This window comes from Nicotiana tabacum, chromosome 24 (genome assembly GCF_000715075.1).
Source record: "Nicotiana tabacum cultivar K326 chromosome 24, ASM71507v2, whole genome shotgun sequence".
NCBI lineage: Eukaryota > Viridiplantae > Streptophyta > Magnoliopsida > Solanales > Solanaceae > Nicotiana > Nicotiana tabacum.
The window spans coordinates 20,863,670-20,873,969 of NC_134103.1; positions in this window are offsets into that span (position 1 = coordinate 20,863,670).

Genomic DNA, 10,300 nt, shown 5'->3' on the forward strand with positions numbered 1-10,300 from the left:
CAATGGGCTTTCTCTCTTCTTTTGAGATCCATATTGTTCGTTTTTGTAGACTTCGACATTTTTCTTAGCCCAATGGGCTTCCGCTTTTCTTTGAGGTCCATATAAGCCTTACTAGTTGTGTGACATATCTGGGCTGAAATTCGGGGCTTTTGCATCTATATCCGGTTTTTGGGTTACAATTGAACCTATATCCACTTTGTAAAAATATTTGCAAGTCTACCCACTTTACGATCAACTTCGGACTTATCGGGTTTGAAGTTAAAAAAAAAAGTCTGAAGTAAAAAAATTGCACTTCAGATGCACTTAAAGCCAAATAGGTCTGAAGTGCAACAAATGGTTTCATGCACTTAAGGCCAATAAGTCTAAAGTGAAAAATTGCACTTCAGATGCACTTAAGAACAATTAGGTCTGAAGTGCAACCAATTGTTTCATTCACTTAAGGCCAATAACTCTGAAGTGAAAAATTGCACTTCAGATGCATTTAAGGACAAAAGGTCTGAAGTGTAACAAAGGTTTTCATACACTTAAGGCCAAAAGGTCTGAAGTGTAACAAAGGTTTTCATGCACTTAAGCCTAAAATGTATGAAGTGTAACAAAGGTTTTCATGCACTTAAGGCCAATGAGTTTGAAGTGAAAAATTACACTTCAGATGCACTTAAGGCCAAAAGGTCCGAAGTGCAACCAACGTTTTCATGCACTTAAGACCAAATAGGCCTGAAGTGCAAAATGCCTAGAAACAGAAATTTGTTCTTCGAATTAACAATCCAACATACGATTTAATACTTAAATCTACTCCAAATATCATCAAGAACAAACCCAATCATCAATTAGTCAAAACAACAATAAATCTAACAAACCCATTTTGCAATTAAGAAAAAAAAGAAGAAGAAACCCTAATCAATAGTAAAAAATAAAAGCGCCACAATAACTTATCACTGCAAAATATCATAAACTACCTTAAAATGTATTCACAAATACCATATAAAATCACTGTCACCCGGAGAAGAAGAAGAAGATAAGAAGAAGAAGAAGAAAGAGGAGAAAAACGCCTGAAGTTGTTTAAAAAATGGGTACAAGTTAAAAAAATAATTAAAAAGTGGGTACATGTTAAATGAGAGCGACCAAATAAGGCGCCAGTGCAATTTTTACCCGAAATTCGGCAAGGACATATTTGAAAAAATTCCTAGAAATAGCCAGATAAATAACTGATAATTGAAAAATAGCCGCAGTATCAAAAGTAATCGAAATTTAGTAATCTTTTTTATGTAAAGATAAAGTTTGAACAAAAACATCCTTAAAAATACGAAAAAATTCCAGCATAATATGGTGGAGTTCGAATTAATTACATATGAGATTCCAGCATACTATGTTGGAACTCTAGATGTTGGAATTTCATAGTGTGTTGGAGTTCCAACATAATATGCTGGAAGTTTATATGCAGGAGATCCATAATCTCGCATATTATGTTGGAACTTTCCGTGTGCTAGAGTTCCAACATAATATGCTGGAAGTTTATACGCATGGGCTCCATAATCCAGCATATTATGCTGGAACCTTCCGTGTTTCAGTAAAATAGTAGTTATTTTTCAATGACTTTACAAACATAAGCTATTTTTCAATTACATGTTCAAACATTGGCTAGCCTATGCTATTTTCACAACATATTGAAGTGGCTTTGCAAACTAATAAGGCTGACCTTTTTTATTTTTTGATTTCCCATATGTAAGACTTTGATGGTTCATATAATTCATGTAGGCTTGGGTCTTTCATTCGGGCTTACCAATTAATCAATAAGTAGTTAATGGGGGAACTGGCCCTACCTCTGAGCCAGGATCATCACTACTCGCATTGGGGTATCGAATAATTCAATTTAAAACACACATAAAAGAATTCCATTCAATAAATTTATAATACCACAAAGTAATTAAAAATACCTAATCAAAGTTAAAACTCATACTAGGGGTGAACATGGACCAAGTTGGTTCGATTTTCATCAAAACCAAACCAAATCAATTATATCGATTTGGATTGGTTCGGTTTTGATGGATTTTTCGGGTCTTTCGGGTCTTTTGGATTTTTGTTAGATGAATATTATTTCAATCTTACTTTTTAAAGTTAAAGATAAAATTTTGATAAGTGAATATATGTTTTGTAAATTTTTTAAAAAATCACAAATATATGATCTATTTAAATATTCTTATGGGAGAATATTTTTAGTAACACATGATAGTTATTTTTTCTCACTCGTCTAATAAAATTTTTTCATTGACGCACACTTTTAAGGTTAACCGAATTTAATAACAAAACATAAAAATCAATATGATATCTAAATAATATGTTATATTTACTTTTAAATTATTAAAATACCATTTCAAATTTGAAAAAGATATAAGAAATCTTGACATACGAATATGGAAGAACAAATAGATGATTGACGTATTTTAATAACATTTGATAAAAAAAAATGATACAACCTATTATTTGAGGTAGATAAAAATGAATGAATTTTATAGTTCTATTAAATATTACATCCCATGAGAAGATCCCAAATGTTTCTAGATATTTTCTTAATTTTTAATCGATTTGGTTTGACTTTTCGATTTGATGCGATTTTTCGATTCGGTTTGAACATCCCTTAACCATACTACTCCACTCCTGGGCAAGCTTTTCCTTATTCTCCTCCTCATTAGCAGATGATATTAGATATTAAAGAATCAAGTGTGGCATTTATTTGTCTAATTTCAATGCTTTTACGTTTTTGAGAAGCACCATTAAGTATAAGAATGACTATTCACATACAATTTGCATTTTTGTAGATGGGTTTAGTTCATATTATATTTATATTATTAACTAGTGAATATATCCGCGCTTCACGTGATTATTTAAAAACTTATGAATATACAAAATGATCGAGAATTCAATAATAATTTATATATTATTTCTCTTTTCTTTATGAGAAAGAAAATATTCATAGCAACATATATTTGAGTTAATTCATATAATTATTCACCATTTGGGTTATTAAGAAAGATTCAGAAGGAGCATTAGAAAAATATAAAGTTTTGAAATAAAATTACATAAATCTAATTTTGTAACTACTAATTATCATACAATAGATACCTCTAAATTATGTTTCCTAGAGCTAATCTAAAGAAGTCCATCTCTGAATATCCAAGGTAAAAAAATACGACTTTAAATTTCAAACTCCGGTATTCTTTAGAAAATTCAAAATTAATGGTGTCAATCCAATCGATATTGTTTGTATGTCTTATTTTTAACGAACTTAATTATAGACTGTAGTCAAATTACCTTTTTTCTTGATTTTTAACATGATATAATATTGTTCTTTTGAGTTTTAATTAGGTAGTATAACACGATTTTCATTTAATTAAAGACTGACGTCTCAAAGACTTCGCAATAAATTTTTCTATAGATAATGTAAAGCATAACATGGCTACCATTTAGGGTTCTTGACCTTCATAAAATGGGGAGCCCTAATTTTACCGTAGCTTTTGCTGTAAAGATTTTTCAAACCACCTATAATTTGCTGTATTTTAACTGATCAAGAATAAATGTTGCTGAATGAGTCAATCACAATAGATTGGCATCTGATCCTGATCCGAAAATTAAAGGAATTCTAAATTTCTAATGAAATTTAACCCAACTCTTCTGACATGAAATTGTTGGCGCGCAAACAGAAAGAGTTATAGAACATTTCATGAACTTACACTAAGTTACCAGAAATTACTTCGACACCCACGAGAAGCAAAAAATCTTTCATATGGACAGAAACATGCAAAACAATCTGGAAAAAAAAGAGAGAACATGCAACATTATTATAGATGTAACTAGGCTGCTTGAGAAGCAAGTTATTTATAAAAAAAGTACAAGGATCTAGGAACAATATCCACATTCTGTAATCGACAAATGAATCCACAGAAAGAAGCTAACTAAAATTAAACTATTAACTCGTGAGAAAATTTTCACCAAAACTTTGTAGTACTAACACTTTTCATCTTGTCATCATCGTCAAAGGAGAGTTTTTTCTTGGGGCCTGGGCTTGTTTTGTTCATGTTTAGCAATTAATAATATTCAATAAAATAATATCCTGATAATTCATAGCAATTCTGTTGAAGAGCTCTACCTATGGCGATATACTGAGAAGATAGAAAGAGAAAATAGAAGTGAAGGAGAAGAACATTACTCCCTTTTCTGAATATTGAAATGTACAGCCTACTATATTTACAGAGTACTTTCCACTACTTATAGAGATTAACTACTACTACTACTACTACTACTACTACTACTACTATATTACTCCACTAAGTAGTTATATCTCACTAATCAGGGAGAATGTAATGACCCGGCTTGTCGTTTTGAGTAATTACTCTCCTCTCTACTATTTGAAGTCTCGAATAGCTTCATATGATGTATTATGACTTGTATGCAAAATTTGAAGTCAATCGGACTTGATTAGCTATATTTCGACATCGATTCTTCAAGAATACGTGGTATCTCATTAAGCAAACGAGCTCCAAATTCAGTTTTGATTGAAGCATTAGATCCGTATTGATATTTTGGAGCCATAGCAAAAAGAATCGTCGAATTCGGACATCGTATGAGATTGTTATTCCCATTTTCGTATCGGAAAAGATTTTCCGTCGCCGCGAGCGCCCAGGGTAGCATGGGGCAATAGCCCTGGCGCTGGGAATTTTTGGGTACTGGAAACTGCGCACGCTACCTGTGACGCTCAAAAACACCAGAGTCTCTATAAACGGGATTTTTGACCATTTTTGACAAAAATAGAGTTGGGGAGCTCGGTTTGGGCGATATTTGGACGATTTTTACGGGTAAACATTGGGGTAAGTGTTCCTTATCCTATATTGATTATATTTCATGATTTCATACTCATTTATATCATGAATCCGTGAATTTATGAAAAAAAAATCAAATTTTTGTAAAATCTTCCAAAATATAAAATGAAGATTTGAAGGTCAATCCGATATCGAAATTTGATAAAATTGGTACGGGTGGACTCGTAATTAAATGAATTATCGGATTTTGTGAGTTTTGTCGGATTTCGAGACGTGGGCCCCACATGCGATTTTTGAGTTAAATTCAGATTTTGTTGGAAAATTAGTATTTTCATATGGAATTAATTTCTAAAATTGTATTCACTGAATTGAATTAATTTGTTAGATTTGAGGTGTCCGGAGGTCAATTCAAGCAAGAAGGCGATTTTTGGAATATCGGCCTAACTTCAAAAAGGTAAGTATCTTGCCTAACCTTGTGTGGGGGAAACTACCCCTTAGGATTTGAGTCATCTATGTTGATTGTAGTCTGTGTACACGAGGTGACGAGTGCGTGCTCTGACTTATTTGTGGGAAGTTGGCCTTTTAGGGTTCTTATGTCCTTATATTCACCGTGTATGAAGTTGTTCTAGATACGATTGCGTCTCTATTTGCTAGTTTCACCTCTACATGCTTTGATTAGAGATAATTGCTTTAGGATTCATCCTTACTGTCTACTTGATCCTGATTTGACTTAACTGAAGATTTTACCTCATCTATCGTCATGCTATATTTTCATAACTGGTTATCTTTAATTGAAATTATTATTATCTTATTCTATAATTGTTTAGTCTTAATTGGAGTTATGGTTATCTTTTGCTGCTTACCCTTACTTGAATTGTTGAATATCCCTCGTAATTGCTCAACCTCAAAAGGAGTTTAGATAACCTATATCTTAGTTGACTTGCCTTTATTTGGAACCATTTGACTCGTGTTGGCTTCTTATTGTTGACTTGAATATTGTGGAATCGTTGCTACATTTTTTGTTTTGTTTTCCCTAGTTAAGTTGTTCTCCTTGTGCCTAGCATTCCTTAATGTGGTTATTCCTTGTGAATGAATTCTACCGTTCTTGTTATTTAAATTCTTGAGTTGATTCGCTCGCTGTACTTTGCATTTCTGTCATTGTTGCTTTTGTACTTGTTGTGGTGATGTACGAGCTTTCTGTCGTGTTATAGTTGTTATCTCTGTTGCTTGCGCTGCATATTTATTTTGGGACTACAGACATATTCCGGGAGATCCCCCAGCACTGCATATTTATTTTGGGACTACGGATGTATTCCGGGAGATCCCCCAGTACGACATATTTATTTTGGGACTACGAACGTATTCCGGGAGATCCCCCAGCACTGCATATTTATTTTGGAACTACGAACGTATTCCGGAAGATCCCCAGCACTGCATATTTAAATTGGGACTATAGACGTATTCCGGGAGATCCCCTTGTCTTGCATATTTACTTTGGGACTACGGACGTATTTTAGGAGATCCCTCTATCTTGCATATTTACTTTGGGACTACGGACGTATTTCGGGAGATCCCCCGTACTACATAATTAATTCGGGACTACGGGACGGTATCCCGGTAGATTTCCCCTGTGGTTATATCTGTGTTCGGAGCTGCTAATCTTCCATGCTTATGTGTCACAGGGTGACTTATACTCGAAGGATATTACTAGAAAAGTTATATTTGAAAAGTATTTATCCCGAAGGAACTATGCTTGAAGGATATATATTTGAAAGGGTTATACTTTAAAAGTATTTATCTTGAAAGAACTATGTTTGAAGGCTAATTATTTGAAAAGTTTATATTTGAAAGGCTTTTATCTTGAAAGAACTATGTTTGAAAGATATTTATTTGAAGGAAGTATATTTCAAAAATAATTTCTTGTTGGAAAGGATTATATCCTAAAGATCTCAATTTAAAATAAAAACTTACGGGTGAAAGTTTACACTTCAAGGATTTGACTAATTTATTGGGGTTTGTTGGTTGAGACCTGATGAGAAAACTATTGCAGCTGCTGAGTTACTACTTGCCTTTATTGTATTGTGATTTTTGGATTTGGGGTGTGTTTTCGTTCATTCTTCTGTGTCTTATTCTGGTGTTCCGTTGTTACTTGCTATTTTTCCTTCCTTATTGCAGTTGCTATGTCGTTAGCCATATCGCGAGGTCCTTAGATAGATGTCATGTTCTGCCATCCCTACACTTATGCTTTTTCAGTTTATTCGACCAGCGGGTGTCTTGACTAGTCCTCGTCACTACTTCACCGAGGTTAGTCTTGATACTTACTGGGCACCGTTGTGGTGTGCTCATACTACACTTCTGCATATTTTGTGCAGATCCAGGTATCGATCGTTAGTAGTTGTGCGGATCCTTGCTGAGGAGACTCAAGGTAAACCTGCCGCTGCGTTCACAGGCTTCGGAGTCACCTTCCTATTTTGTAGTCATACTCTTTACTTTATTTCAAACAATTATATTTAGAAAATTATAGTAAACTCTGTAGAGCTTATGACTTGTACTACCAGTTTTGGAAAATTATAAATTCTGTAAAGATTTCTATATCGAGACTGTTAGGTTTCATTTATTATTGGTGTTATTTAGTAAATGTTAGGCTTACCTAGTCTCTAAGTCTAGGTGCCATCACGATACCTAACGGAGGAGAAATTGGGCCGTGACAAATTAGTATGAGAGCTCTAGGTTCATAGGTGCTATGAGTCATAAGCGAGTTTAGTAGAGTTTTGCGGATCAGTACGGAGATGTCTGTACTTATCTTCAAGAGGCTACAGAACTGTTAGGAAATTTCCACTTCTTTCATTCCCGTCGTGCGGAATTTGTTGAATTTGTAATTTGAGCCTTTGTATCTCTATTTTCTCAATGATGGTGAAGACACATGCTATCAGGTCAACTGAGCAGACACCTGTGCATACTGCTAGGTCTGCAAGAGGTAGAGAATGAGGTAGAGGCCGAAGAAAGGAACGTGCCGCGATTAGAGCACTTGTTAGAACAGCAGTTGAGGAGTCGCCAGTAACTCCAGTTGGGGCATAGGTACCAAAAGCACCCGTTGTTACCCCTGGACTTCAGGAGACTTTAGCACAGTTCCTGAGTATGTTTGGTACATTAACTCAGGCGGTGTTGATCTCTGTTGCATTAAATATTTTGCAGATTGGGGGAGTAGCTCAGACTCTTACCACGACTCCTGAGGAGCATGTTCACATTGGTCAAGTTATGGGTGTAGTACCGGTACAACAGGTTTAGCCTGAGGTCAGGCCAGGGGCATCAGTAGAAGAACAAAAGAGAATTGAAAGGTTTAAGAGGTATAGTCCACCTACTTTCAGTGGCACAACTATAGAGGATGCCCAAGGATTTCGAGAAAATTATCACTGTATTCTCCGCACCATGGGTATTGTGAAAATGAACGAAGTTGCCTTTACTATATTTTAACTGTCAGGCGTAGCGTATATGTGGTGGCAAATCTATGAAAAAGGTAGACCAGCCGATGCAACACCACTAACTTGGGCTAAATTTTCGGAAATGTTCTTGAAAGAATTTGTTTCCCAGACTCTCCGAGATGCGTGGCACATAGAGTTTGCACGGTTGCATCGGGGCACTACGACAGTGTCAGAATATGCTATCAGGTTCAGTGAGTCAGCCCATCATACACCTATCTTGGTTCCTACAGTCAGAGAACGGGTCCGCAAACTCATTGAGGGGATCGATTTTGATATTAAAATATGCATGGCTCGAGAGTTGCAAACTGATACTACATTTCAACAAGTAGTGGAGATTGCAAGGAAGATTGAGGGTGTTTTAGGCGAGGAAATGGAGTCTAAGGAGGCCAAAAGGTCTCGAAGATCGGGAGGGTTCAATGAATTTTACCCTTCAGCTAGGACCCATTATAGCGGAGGCTCGATCAGTCGGCCAACTCAGTCCTCACATCAGATTACTCGGGGTGCTCCAGTAGTTCTTATAGTGCACCACTGACACGAGATTATTGCAGTGGTTATTCCAATTATCTGGCATAGACTCAGTATGAGCATCCGCGACCTCAGAGGGGTTATTATGAGTGTGATGATACTAGGCACATTATGAGAGATTATCCCAGACTCGGGAGGGGTAGATTTTATCAGAACACTCAGACTATGGTCCTCAGTGAAGATACTACCCCACGTGCATAGCCAGTTAGGGGTGGAGTAAAGACAGGTAGAGGGCGCCTAAGAGGTGGAGGCCCGACCCGTTGATATAATCGCTATGATTTGGCTGAGGCCGATACACCAGATGGTGTCGTTACAGGTATGATAATGATTTGTTATAAAAGAATAATTCTCCTTAATTTGATTCGGTTTTGAATATTGAGGTGAGTCCCCCTATTATGCTTTGCTTATGGATGAGCATCGTAATTTTGTGAACCATTTATATGTTTATCCCTGATGGAAGGTTTGATGATGTTAGCCCGTGTCTATCATTTTATTTTTGGGCACCATTGAGGACTATAAGTCCAAAAGTAAATTTTATTACTCACTACAGTGTGTTTTGATATGATTTCGGGATATTTGATTCGAATTTTATGAATTTTATGCCCTATTGGAATAAGGGGTTTATTATGTGTTGTAAAAATTATTTACAAATTTATGGAAAAGAAGAAAGAAAGGAAATTAAAAATTTCAGTTGGCACAATGTGCAAAATATTTGTGATTCGGAGTTGAGGATGACACGAGATTCAGTTGGCACAAGTTCTTATAGTGCACCACTAACACGAGATTATTACAGTGGTTATTCTAGTTATCCGGCACAGACTCAGTATGAGTAGCCGCAACCTCAGAGGGGATGTTATGAGTGTGGTGACACTAGGCACATTATGAGAGATTGTCCCTGACTCGGGAGGGGTATATTTTATCAGAACACTCAGACTATGGTCCTCAGTAAAGCTACTACCCCACGTGCATAGCCAGTTAGGGGTGGAGGAAATACGGGTAGAGGGAGCCTAAGAGGTGGAGGCCCGACTCGTTGATATAATCGCTATGATTTGGCTGAGGCCGATACACCAGATGGTGTCGTTACATGTATGATACTGATTTGTTATAAAAGGATAATTCTCCATAATTTGAATCAGTTCTGAATATTGAGGTGAGTCCCCCTATTATTCTTCGCTTATGGGTGAGCATCGTAATTTTGTGAACCATTTATATGTTTATCCCTGATGGAAGGTTTGATGATGTTAGCCCGTGTCTATCATTTTATTTTTGGGCACCATTGAGGACTATAAGTCCAAAAGTAAATTTTATTACTCACTACAGTGGGTTTTGATATGATTTCGGGATATTTGATTCCAATTTTATGAATTTTATGCCCTATTGGAATAAGGGGTTCATTATGTGTTGTAAACATTATTTACAAATTTATGGAAAAGAAGAAAGAAAAGAAATTGAAAATTTCAGTTGGCATAATATGCAAAA